This window comes from Halichoerus grypus, chromosome 10, assembly GCF_964656455.1.
Source record: "Halichoerus grypus chromosome 10, mHalGry1.hap1.1, whole genome shotgun sequence".
NCBI lineage: Eukaryota > Metazoa > Chordata > Mammalia > Carnivora > Phocidae > Halichoerus > Halichoerus grypus.
In genome coordinates, this window is record NC_135721.1 from 84,168,470 (window position 1) to 84,181,580 (window position 13,111).

At 43.3% G+C, this 13,111-nt stretch overlaps 1 long non-coding RNA gene across 1 annotated transcript; it reads right to left on the minus strand.

The window, feature by feature from the left end:
• Positions 1-9,315: 9,315 nt before the first annotated feature.
• LOC118538541 (uncharacterized) lies at positions 9,316-12,552 on the minus strand. Its single transcript, XR_004918667.2, has 3 exons — positions 12,471-12,552; positions 10,563-10,748; positions 9,316-9,411 (listed from the first exon to the last, which is right to left on the minus strand). It is a non-coding gene; the product is annotated as an uncharacterized LOC118538541 (long non-coding RNA).
• Positions 12,553-13,111: the final 559 nt, after the last annotated feature.

Below are 13,111 nucleotides of genomic sequence, written 5' to 3' on the forward strand. Positions count from 1 at the left end.
CCACTCATAAATGATATTACCCCTCAAAGAGATTTCAGGATGGATCCCCCATTAAAGAGGAAACCAAATTCAGGAAGGACCATGAAGTAATAGGTTGATACCATTTCCCAGCACAGAAATCAGTCCTAACATCTTTTAACTAGAAATTATGTGTAGATCATTTCCCCAAATCTCTCTGTGTAAAATTATATCAGCACTTTGTCCCAGGCTTTAGACAGAGTATACACACAATAATTGTTGGCTAACGTTGAATGTTTACAGGTGCAAATTCTATTCAACACCTCTAATACTGACTTCTGCTTGGTGCTTTTTTATAATGCTATATTCATCACCATCACCACCATGATCATGCTTGACCTCCTTTACTAGTTAGGGTGAGAAACCCCAACTCAAGTTAGCTATCAACATACACATGATATGTCTCATCGGGAGGTTAGGCAGATGGGCTGCAGAGTTGAGTTGATTGATTCAGCAAGTTAATAGTGTCACCCAGGATCCAGATGCTCACCATCTCTCCTCAGTGGGGGTAGCAGGGTTGGTGGTAAGCAACAGCACCCATTCCAGGTGACATTCCAGGTATGACACTGTTTAGGGGAAAGAAGAGCTACTGTCTCTTCCTGTGGCTCTATCTGAGAAGAAAGGACCTTTCCCCAGAAGCTTCTTGGGAAGCTTCTCCTCATGGCTCATCCATAAAGATGGAGCGACAAGCCCATTCCCAGTCAGTAACCAACGTGACTTGTTTGTACTTCCTCTAAAGTGGAAAGGGTCTTGGAGGATCAACCATGATGTCTACCACACATTCGTAGAGTGGCTTCAGTTTACTGAATGCTTCACGTGTCTACCCAATAGCATCTCCATGAGGTAGGTAAAGTGGGTCTTATTGTCCCCATTTTGTATATGAGATATTAGCTGTTCATAGAATAGTACCTTGTTTTTAAGAAATGTGCTTTCGAAGGGGGACCTGGGTGGCTCAATCAGTTGAGCATCTGACTCTTGATTTCGGCTCAGGTCATGATCTCAGGGTTCTGAGATTGAGCCCCAAGTTGGGCTCTGTGCTCAGTGGGAAGTCCGCATGTCCCTCTCCTTCCCCCTCTGCCCCTTCTCCTGCTCGCATGCTCTCTCTCTCTCTCTCAAATAAATAAATAAATAAATAAAATCTTTAAAAAATGTGTTTTCATATGGAATGGTAGAAATAAAATATCACTATTTTAAAACCCCAAATAAAAGAATGTATTTAGCTAATAATCACTAACAGTGGCTAAACCATTAGGTGAACAACTAGTGACAAACATTACAATGGACAGATCAGTTTGACAATGCCTGAACCTATTAATCATTCCTAATATCACGAAAGAGAGAGGCAGCCAGATATTATCACCTCCTGATGTGATATAATAGGAAGTACACAATGTAAATCTGAGTCTCGCCAAGCCTCCAATTCTACCCACCAGTTTATGGGAAATACAGGAGACAGAAGAATGCATTAAAGATGCCATGGGAATGCAATGAAAACCCACATGTGGGAAACTCTACAAAACAAACAACTTGCAGTCTTCAACAGATAAATTGTAAGAAAAAGGAGAAAAGAGGAAGGGGGAACTTATAGATTAAAAGAAATTTAGGAGACATATCAGCTAAATGCAGATTGGATTTTGTTTCAATCCTAATTTAAACAAAGTTTTTTTTTAAGTTAAATGTTTTATTTTTTCTCTTTTAATTCAAGTACAATGAACATACAGCGTTTTTTTCTTAAAGCTTTTATTTATTTGAGAGAGAGAGAGAGTGAGCATGAGTCGGGGGGGGGGGGAAGGACAGAGAGGGAGAAGCAGACTCCCTGTCAAGCAGGAAGCCCGATGCGGGGCTCAATCTCAGGACCCTGGGATCACGACCTGAGCCGAAGGCAGATGTTTAGCCCACTGAGCCACCCAGGCGCCCCAACATACAGTGTTATATTAGTTTCAGGTGTACAATATAGTGATTCAACAATTCTATACATTTTATAACATTACATACACAAAGTTTTAATAAAAATTATGAGACCATGTGGAAAATCTTAATGGTGGTTGAGAATTTGATGGTATAAAGGAATTTTTATTAATTTTGTTGCATATAATAATAGTAACAGGGTTAGATTCTGAACTATTTATGGATAAAATTATACAATGTCTGGGATTCGCTTTCAAATAATCCAGGACAGGTTGCAGGGGTGGTGAGTGAGTGGAGAACAGATGTTGGTCTTATGTAAATAATCATTGAGGCTGGGTCATGTGTACAGTGGGGGCTCATCACATTATTTTTTCTACTTCTGTATATATTTAAATATTTCCATAATAAAAAGTGAAATGTATTAAAAAGAAAAGAAACACTCTCCTACAAATTTTCTACCCACTGTCTGCAAGGCAGATGCACTGCAAGTTTGTTCTTTTCTTAATAGCATTTGCAGATCTGAATTTATGAATTGACTGACCTAGGAAGGGTGCAGCCCTTTGAATAGTTTTTTCTTTGTGTAACCTACTGGCTTGATATGTAGATTTCATCATTTTTACCCTTCCCTTCATGTGTAGATTTATTCATTTATGAAATAAATATTTACTGAGTCTCTCCTCTGTTCCAGTTAAATACTAATCACTGGGCATACAGTAGTGAGCGAAATAGGCAAGAGCTGAGCCCTCTTAAAATCTACAGTCCCAAACCTAAACAATGAGTGGGTGAGGAGGGCATAGAAGGGTCCAGGGTAGTCCTGGGAAGTTCAGATTCCATCGGTTTCCCTCAACACACCCATGATTTGTTTTCCTACCGGTAGCCCAATCTCAACTCAAATACCAGATGGAAATTGACAATCAGGCCTGAGTTTGCCAAAGTCACATATCTATTGAGGATTAGACAGTAGATGATATAAAAATGTCCTTTACAATTTGTCCTGAATCAGATGTTTTCACATTTATAATCCCTTGCCAGAGGCTGTAGGTTAACTCCTGTAACATAAGAAAAGTTGTATATTTTGCTAAAAGTTGTATCACATGATAATGTGCCAGGAAGTTTTAACAAATTCGATCACGGTAAGACCTGGAGATTCAATTACTGGCTTGTATTTTGTGGAAAGAGGATAACAGAACTGGTGTCTGGGGTTTTCTGTTGATAAAATAAAAACACACACAAAATCAAAATGTCAAACTCTATAACCCCACTTCTTATTGTAGCATTATGTTTATGACAATGGACAATTTAATGAACATTCCATGTCTTGTGTTACACATGTATTTAAGCCTTTGCTACCAGATTAAGCTCCTTATATATACATGTTTTCCAGGCTAGACACTATAGTAAATTTTTTTGTCGAGTACGTAAGTTTCCCTCTTTCTCTCCCCACCTGGCCATCTGTCCCTCCCCATGTGGAGTGATCTGTCAGAAAGTTTTGGTAGGAAACTCTTGTGAATTGGGAGGGGTTAGGATCTTCAGATACAGGAACCACAGGAGATAAGGGGATTAACGGTGATGAAAGTGAAGGGAGCCCATCGACAGCAAAAGATCAAACCTCCATCCTGTTTCTCTTCTCTCCACATTCCTCCCTTCCCTGTCCCCAAATGTCCAAAGGCCCCCATTCATGGGCCTTTCTGCAACTGAGGGCTGAGATATATGGGCAGTTGTCCCAGAATGTCAGGTTGTTCCTTGGATTAAACAGAAGAAATCACTCTTAGAGGGTTTTTCTGTTTTAACACTTTTCGAGCCCTCTGACAGGTATCTAGGGAGCCTGCCTGGGGATAACTTGGGATCTCATGAGCATGCTAATGACCAACTGATTTGTCACCCACCTGGACACATCCTACTCCAGGATGGTTTTCACCACTACACAGATTTAATTTTTATTCTTAGTCATATATTTACATGGTTTAAACTTCTATTTGTCCATTGGAGTAGAAAGAGAAGCATAATGGACATTGACATTGCAAAATAGTTACTAATAAGAGACATAAAATGACAAGGAGTCTGCAAATTCTCTTAATATGACCTACAGAATGTCTCATATTGCGCACAACTATATCCCTAGCTCTTCAAAATTCAATGTTAAAAAGAAAAAATATCTCCAATTTGGCTTTTAATTTACTGGGAATTAAAAATGTGAAATTATTTATGCAGTCAATGTGTTGTTTGCAAAGTTTTTACAAATATTAGTGTGAAACATTCTCCCTCACCTTGTCATGGATGGGAAAAAAAGTGAAAGTGATAAACACGAGCCAGTAAATTTTTTAAGAGCAATATGCAAGATTTCTAACCATCGGGCCATGGGATGGATTTTTAGTCCATTTGACACCATAACGTGTTGTTAAATTTCAACCCACATTTTAACATACATTCAGTCTCCAAGGATGGGAAAATACATCATTTGAGAATTAATTCATCAACAAAATTAATTCATCAATCAGTTCTTAAATTGGTATTTCAAAGTGAAACATCCTATGTCATTCGCATCTTGATAAACTTAAAATGTAATCTATTTCTTAGGTAATAAGATTTAAAGATCATAAAATACGAACCCTAAGATAAGACTGATATAAAATATTTTTAAGAAAAATCACAGAACAGTGAAATTGTTTGGAAAAATAATTCCAGGATATAAGGGATTATGTATCACTATTAAAGGAGTTTGCAGGAAAAAGGGAAAAGGCAAGAACCACTGCTTGGTAAGAGCCCCACCAAATGCCCCCTCTTCCAATGTCCTTGTGCTACTAAGCTTTGAGATTTTTCCTTAAGGTCTGAAGATCTCTGCAAAGTGCCGATACTCCGCAGCCAGAATCAATTGATCACCAGCGAATTAACAGCTGCTCCCTGGAGCTGGCTTTCGGATGTCTCACAGCTCTAGGAATGGCTGAGCAGAAACCTGTCCTCCTCCGAGATTCCAGGAAGGATGTAGGGCACACGTGGGGGCTCTGATGATCTGCTCAGCTTTGCGGGGAGTGTGCTTTGCACCCTGATCAGCCCAAAGGTGAAACAGGGCCATCCGTTTGCAAAATGGAATCAAGAATGACTTTGTCTGTGGTGAAAAATCACCCAGATCAGCGAGGGATGACACATCTCTTTCAAAATGCATAAAGTGGCATTCGTGGGGAAACTGGGAGGCCGAACGGAGTCTACTGTTGGGTCACAGGACCGTACTAAGTTTACTACGTAATATGTTAGCATTAGGGGAGGGTCGGTGAAGGGTCTATGGGGCCGTCTGTGGTCCTTGCCTGTCAATGTAAAATCATGTAAAAAGATAAGGTTAAAAAATAAATAAAGTGATGAAAATGTCCCTTTTACAAGAAGGCCAAAATCTCAGAGAGATTTTGATGCCACGTGGAGAGTGTCTGTTTGCCCAGTGAAAATTCAGCGCCTCACCTGAAAAATATTTTGCGATGGAGCACCTTGAACAATGCATTTCAGTTGCTGAGCACATGTAGTTTATTCTTCTGGAGCGTTCTCCGCCCTGCAGATCAGTTCAAGTGTCCTGTTGTAGTCAGTTTGCACCTGGAGCTGCGGAGGCAGGGCCCTGCTCAGGCCTTTATGTCCTCATAATGCTGCCTTCCCGGCCACCCATTGAATTGGGCCCCTACTGCATTTCACACTTGGATTAACTCAATCATGCAAATTATGTCAAGCCTAAAAGAAATCAGGCTGTGGGCAAATAAGAAATGCTAATAAAAATTGAAACTACGGCTCACAGCCGTGATGCTCCTTTATGGCCCTGCTGCCCACAGGCCTTAGACGTGCAGGCTCTGGCCAAGAGGGAAAGGGAGGGGCAGACAGGTTTGAGTTATCACATAGAAAAAAACCACAGCGTTAATTAGATTCCCAAATCTTGATTCACCTCTCTGGGTGGAATAACCAGGTTCTGACAAGATTAGTGGGATAAAGCTTCCCGTGCAAAGCATTGCTTGAAATATCTTCGTTTGTCCTTACCAAGCAGAGAGATCCAGAGGATATTCTGTGGGTTTCCTAAGGTCCTTCCTGTATAAACAGCCTCCTGTCTTGGCCCCAGGCCTCCGCTCTGATGGTCCCTCTTCTTGGAACACCCTCTCGCAGATACCTGCATCACACGTCCGATGCTGATCATTCCTCTCCGAGGCCCGGCTCAAACACGGTCTCTCAATTCTGAAGGCTGTCTGGTGGCTTTCAAGAAACAGGCTCCCTTCCCTCTCTGCTCTGTCCTGTTTTGCTGGCTCACGTGAGTCACAAACATCTACTGGTTTACATTGTACTCTTTAGTGGACGGGAGGCTCCTTTCTGCCGGCGTGCAGGTCCCTTGACGGAAGAGCCGTGTCCTCTGGGTGTCTCCTCCCAGATCTGGCACCAAGGTTTTTACTCACCATCGTGGGTGTTCAGTAACTATTTTAAGAAGGACTTACTTAGTGTTTAGGTGATAGACGAAAGAAGTACCACGATGAAAGGTGTTATTAGAGCTTCTGACTTCTATCTCAGACTTGCTCCTTGCCCAGACGATTTGGTTTCAATTCTCTATTGGCAGAGAATACTAGTCAAAGAGGGGGACCCACCATGTACATTTCTAAACAAAAGCCAAATTGAAAAAGGACCAGGAACACACAAGGAGGTGCTGGGGCCCTACTGGAAACCCTTGAGTGCATGATTCCAGCTTGTCCTTGGCTCCTAGGGGGTGAACCCAAATGAGTAGCAGGTGCTAGGTTTGACCCCCTGCTCCCTCCGGAATGCTTGCTCTACTTAGCCCTGGGCTCCCTTCAGGGGCTTCATCTATTTTGCTTTAAAGCTATTGACTTGAGATTGCCTGCACAGAAAACTTCCTGTAGCCACGAACATGGATCCGATTTAAGTTTATTGAATGCAGAAACTACATTTACAACTTTTCTGTATAGGGTCACAGCACTTAACTCAGACTGTAGTTCAGAATTATTAGCTTCATAATCACCCCTACCAGTGGAATAAGTTTACCTGGCAGGACCTTTCTCTGACCTCATCCTGATTTCACGTCACCTGCTCCCACCATGGTGCTTGGGAACGTAGCGTGGGGAAGGCGCAATAGAGCACAAACAATGGCATTCTTGCCAACAACGATGGGCTCACAATTGATGATTGCAGGAACGACTTTTACTGAGTGCTTCCATGAGCCAGGTGTTGCGTTTAAAGGACGCACACTCACTATCTCATTTAATTTTTCCTTTGGAAAGCCTCTGGGGAGGATGCTCGATGATGGTCCTTATAAACCTTTACACACATGGGATCTGGGGCTCTGGGAGACTCAGAGCCTGAGCCCCAAATCAGCAAGAAAAGCAGCATTTCTCCTGGTCCTATAGTCTTTCTCAATCTCAGGGTGCATCAGGCAGAGTGAAGGCTGCGAGACATACATTTTCTTATAAATAATCGTTGTTCTCAACAGAGGGACTGGAATGCTGCTGGTTCTGTCTTTTGGGTTGATGTAAACAGTCTGGATTGACCAGAGTCTATTCTACACATCCAGCAGGGAGGCTGATGCCTGCAGATTAGTTAGTTCATAGAAGAATGTACTTCGATGAGCATATGCAGGTAGAAGGAGCCTGCAAAGACCCCCCCCCCCCACCCCGAGGATCTTTCTCCACAACCTGTGCTTTGTAGAAAAGAGCTATAGTGTTAGACTTCATGCCACATTCATCTTTACATTCCTGCTTCTCCTGGAGAAAGCTCTGTGACAAATATTGGCAATAAAATTATCCACCATAATCATTTTTCTCTTAAACCAACTCACTTATAGTTAATGTCCACCAGAGTAGGTGGGTTAAAAATAACCTCCTATTTTCTCCCCTTCAAGGTGATTGGCACCTCTTTTTCCGCTCAACAGTAGAGAGTACCAAAGCTCAGCAGCGGTTTTACTCCTAGCAGCTTGTTGCAACTGCACACACACACCCCCCTGACAGATACAACGGGGATTAATGAGCCATGGCCAGAAGTTTGATTTTTCTGTCAAGTGCTCCCATCCGTTTTTAATAAACAGAAGAACAACATAAACTCCATTGCCTGCTCTCCACAGCTTAAACCCAGCCGGTCGCTCCCGGTACCAAGAGTGTTGAGCTGAGTTATGATTCTAAACGACTGACAAATGCTTTTACGAGCCCCTTCGGTAGGTTACTCTGGTGACTGGCTTTGCTCCCCCAGTCCCATCGCTCTGCCTCTCTCCAATATGGGCCACTCGGTGCTTTGCCAGGGGAAACCGTCAAGTGTAATATCACATTTACAACTAAATGGCTTCAATTTATTGTCACTGGTGTAAAAATGCCAAAATACCCACTGTTTTCCCTTTAAGCCACGCTGTGTGCTCTTTTGCAGAAGGCTGTCTCCCGCAAGGACTAGAAGTCGAGCCAAGGTACGGAGAACTTATCACAGCAGATGGTAGGAACCAGGTAGGATCGCAGAACGACGCCTGACATCGTGGCACTCGTCCCCTGTTCTGATGAAGCTGTATTCTGTTTCCAGGAAATACCTATCCTTACCAAAAACACTCATTCCCAGAACCTGCTTTGTCCACATTCGCTCGAAACTTGCGTTGCTCCAAAAAAAAAAAAAAAAAAAAAGAGAAGATGAAGAATACGAATGTCTTTTCTCATTCCCTTTTGATTTTGCAAAACAAAGTAGGATTTAGGTGGGACATTTACTTCTTTATTCCCCGAGATAGTCCCTGCCTTAAACCAAACTGACCACAGGATGTCACCAGTGTTCCATGAAAATCCCCTGGAAAGGGCATTTACCTGGTAATGCAAAACTTGTTTCTTAAAGAAGAAAGGTCAGAGCGCATACATGTGGTCACACCTACAATTTCAAATGAAATCTGGTTTTGCAGAGGCAGTCCCAGCTTTATCACGTACAATCAAAGCAGATCTGAACCGAAGTTGTCCTTGAAGAAGAGGGGCCACCTACAAGTAAAGCCACTAAACTTAACAGCCCAGAGCTGCTATTTAATTGCCCCTGAAGAGAAGTCACCCTGAGGTGGAGTTAATAACCAATACCAGATCTTATTTCTTTTTTCACTTTAATTTTCTTTGAAAGCTTCATGCTCGAGCAATGTGGTGACCAATATCTAACGGAATTACACGCTGCTCAAATACCTTCCTTGTAGCGACATAGTTAGCAAATCCCAAAATGAGAGTCTAAACAGATAAAAGGGACATGAATAGACATCTTAAACCTATTGAGGGAGAGAAATTCTAAAAGAGAAATTAGTTAGATCACGAGCCCGGTCCTGCCTTGCACTGTGACAGGGCTCACGGCCCCGGTGCAAACAGGCAGGTGTGGATGAGAGAGCTCTAAGGGGCCGTGCCCAGGGGAGAACACGAGGGAAAACCGAGGGCCAGAAATTAGGGAGGCAAAGTTTCAGACTGTGTTTGTAAAACATTTCTTCCATCTCTTCATAAATTGAGAGGCCGGAGTTCTCTATAAAAAAAAAACAAAACAAGACAAAAAACCGGAGTCACTTTTCCAAAGTTCTCTCCGAAAAAAACCCATAGGTCAAGCCAGCCAAAGAGCAAGGCAGCTTGTCAGCTTCCTTTTTGGCCTGGATGAACCCAGTTCCAGAAGATTCCTATTGGTTTATGTTATCAAAGCTTCGTGAGTTGAGACAAGTACACTGCCTTTATCAATTCCCCGGCTGTTATCGGAGTCCTCGCCTTTGCTCGATTGTACGTGTCTGCTGACCGCAGAAGCCTATTCTTTACAAGCAAGCAGTCAGACAGCCCACACTGGTTCATCTTAGGGACAGTGTATCAGGAAAGAGTTTGCACAGAGGCTGTTTCCCATTCTTTCATTTGTATACAAATCTGAACACTCTGTTAATTTAAAAACTTAATCTAAGCAATGCTTTTATTAGTTTGGCGGCTGAGATGTGCTGAATGTTGAATTTTGAACCCCCAGGGCCTTGGAATAGGACCATATCTGGAGATAGGGTCTTTAAAGAGGGAATTAAGTTCAAATGAGGTCATATGGGTGGGCCCTAATCCACTAATATGATTAGTGTCCTTATATGAAGAGGAGATTAGGGTGCAGACCCACACAGAGGGAAGGAAGACCATGTGAAGACATAGGGAGAAGGTGGCCATCCACAAGCCGAGGAGAGAGGCCTCAGAAGAAACCAACCCTGCCCACACCTTGATCTCGAACTTCCAGCCTGGTCCAGGTTTGTAGGAAAATAAATTTCTGATGTTTAAGGCACCCAGCCTGGAGTACTTTGTGATGGAAGCCCTAGAGAACTGGTACAGAGGCTAAAATAGCTCACTTTGGTAATACGAGTTCTGTAATACCAATCACATGCTCTTTGGTTAAACACCACTCCTGTCTTCATAGTAACGGCCGATACCGAGAACTTGCTGAGCGTGAGTGGGCTCAGTGACTGAGACGCAGCCCACAACTCTAGTGAACCCATAATTCACATGGAATCGGACAACCGTGGGGCCGGCTGGGCCTTATAAACCCTCTGGCTCATGTAATTTAACTCATGACTCTGTTACAACAGTCTGGACGGATGGAGCATGGGAGTCCCCCACCACCACCCCAGAGACGGGGTTGCCCACAGTGCCCTTGGGGCTCACTCTGCACAGCAAACACTAGGTGCTCCTCAGAAGTGTTGGAATTCCTTCAGCTGCGTCGAAACTGCCGCGGGCTGTACTTGAGTTAGTCACTTGCCGCGTTTCTGTCGTTATGCCTGGACCAACCCAGAGGCTTGCTTGTCTCAGCCCAGCGTCTTTCCACTACAACACACTGCCTCGTACAAATACCTGATTTATAAAAAAAAAAGAAAAGAAAAGAAAAAAGAAAGAAACAGAAAAAGAAAAAAAAAAAAAAGGCAAGCTGATAGATCATCGTTCTCACCACAAAGGTATTTGCAACCCAAAAAAAGATTCGCCATGGAGGCTCCTTTAAATAGGAAGGTCCCCTCGTATACTGGAAATATGATTGGCTTTATAGAAATTCAATTTACAACTCTTTAAAACTCACCTATTTTGTAAAGTGAAAGGGAGCACACGGGGACTCCCAACATACCAAGTGGAGTCAATAATCACACCCCGGGAGGGTTCGCTAAAGGAATGGGTCATGGGCCAGAGAGGAAGGGATGCACTTCACTGCCCTTGAATCTGAGGTGAGCTTTGTGTGCGACAAGCTCTGTGCACCCTGCTCCACGTGCGTTCTGTCGCAGATCCCTTTTCACAACCCTGGGGGGTGAGAACGATGTTTATCCCCATTTCACAGGTCAAGAAACTGAGGCATGGAAAGATGAGGTGCCTTGCTCAAGGTCAGGTTCCTCACTGGCCCAAACCGCCATGAGCATCCCAAGAAAACAGGGACTTTAGCTTGAATCTGAACTGGATATTAGAAAATCAAAAAGAGCCACTAGACATTCACTGACTCAAAAATAGAGAACACATATTGACCTTCTGGTTTTGAAATTGTTTAATAACTGGAAACTAGTTTCAAACTTGAGTTTGGCGCAGTTTTGAGGGGTCAGTTGAGAGGAATACAAGGCTTATTTTCAAAAGCGAGTTGCTACATTTTTCAAAGCAATGCTTTCAGTCTGAGGTGGGAGGAAACAGGAGGGAGGTGTAATTTAAACATTTTATAATTAATTGATGTGTAAAGTAAAATATAAAGATCATCCTTATAGTTTTGACAATCGTAGAATATTAAAAGCCTTCCTTTTTAAGGATTAGGGAAAATATTCAGGTCATTATTTGTTCAACTCAACCATTTAATTACGTGAATGTCTTCTTCAAAATACCCTACTAAAGTCTCAGAGGATATGTGTGAGTGTTCTACGCCATGTCTTCCTTACAATAATAATAAGCAAAAAGTAAATACAATTTGGTGTTTAAATAGCTTTCTTCTTTTCTTTGGCCACCCGGGTCTTCATTTCGTTTAATTAATCTGCTCACTGCTAGTGCGTACCACCTCTTTGCGATGCTTTGGGATGCTTTCGATTTCCTGGTGTACAAAAGAACGATCTGTGTGGTTTGATTCTGGACCGTGAGCTTGCACATGGGTCTGCGTGCACTCTGGAAGCATTCTTCCTCATCCCCGTGTGCGAGCAGAGACTTCAGGAGTTGTTAGTGGCTTCTGCCTGTTCTGAGCATCCACCGTGTATCACTCCCTGTGCTGGATTCACCAGCTTAGAGAAAGCAAATGATGTCCAAACACCACAAGGCACAATTTGAGGGACCCCACTGGATGTCTGGCTCCTTTGTGCCATTACTGGGTGTTAACTTCTGTAAGTGAATATTTAAGTCTGGTCACTTGCTTGCTTTTCCTGTTGTTTTTAATACACAGAGCATCTACCATTCAGTAAGCCCTTGCCCCCTTCCTTCCTGTGTGTGTGTGTGTGTCCTCATTTCCCTCCCTGGCTGCCCCCTCATCAGTGCATTCTTTGGCCATCCCCTGGTAGGAGAATCGTGGGGCTGGGGGTGGAGTGGAGGATGAGGGGGGCCCAGGCAGGAACGACTGCCTACCTTTGATGCCTTTTCCAGCGCGATGCTCTGACTAATGAGCAGAGGCCACTAATGAAGAGCGAGGCCGGGTCTCTCCTTTTCCGGAGACTGAGTCCATTACCCTCTTGGTCCCCACTAGCCTGCGGGCACCCAGCCTGCTTCCCGAATGGATGACTTCTGGCTCACTGTGCCGCTCCCAGTCCTGGTGCCGGTGGCCGTGAATAACCTTGCTTTTGTGCGTATTTATTTTATTTCGAATTTCTCCACCCTGGTTCTTTCCACCTCTACCCCACCCCCCCTTCACTGGCCCCATGTGGTGATGTTTCTTGAAATGTTAGATTCTTTCTTCCTCTGTCCCCCCTCCAGCTCTGGAAGCATTTTGTTTCTGTGCTGCTTTGTGAAGCTGGTGCTGAGTCCAGATCCTTGGGGCTTTAAAGTTGAATTAATTATTAAACAGGAAGGGAGCGGTACTTTCAGCAGGCGCCAAGTAACTATACTTAAACTGCAACCTGGCACTGTTTTTCCCACCCTGGTGCTGTGGTTTGCTGAAGGCAACTGGAGATTTTTATTCTAGTTTTAATCAAGCATCTCTGTAAGTCTTCAGGCAGTTAAGATTTGGCAGTGAAGGGCTGGGAAGTCAGTCTTCATCACCTCCTGACCAT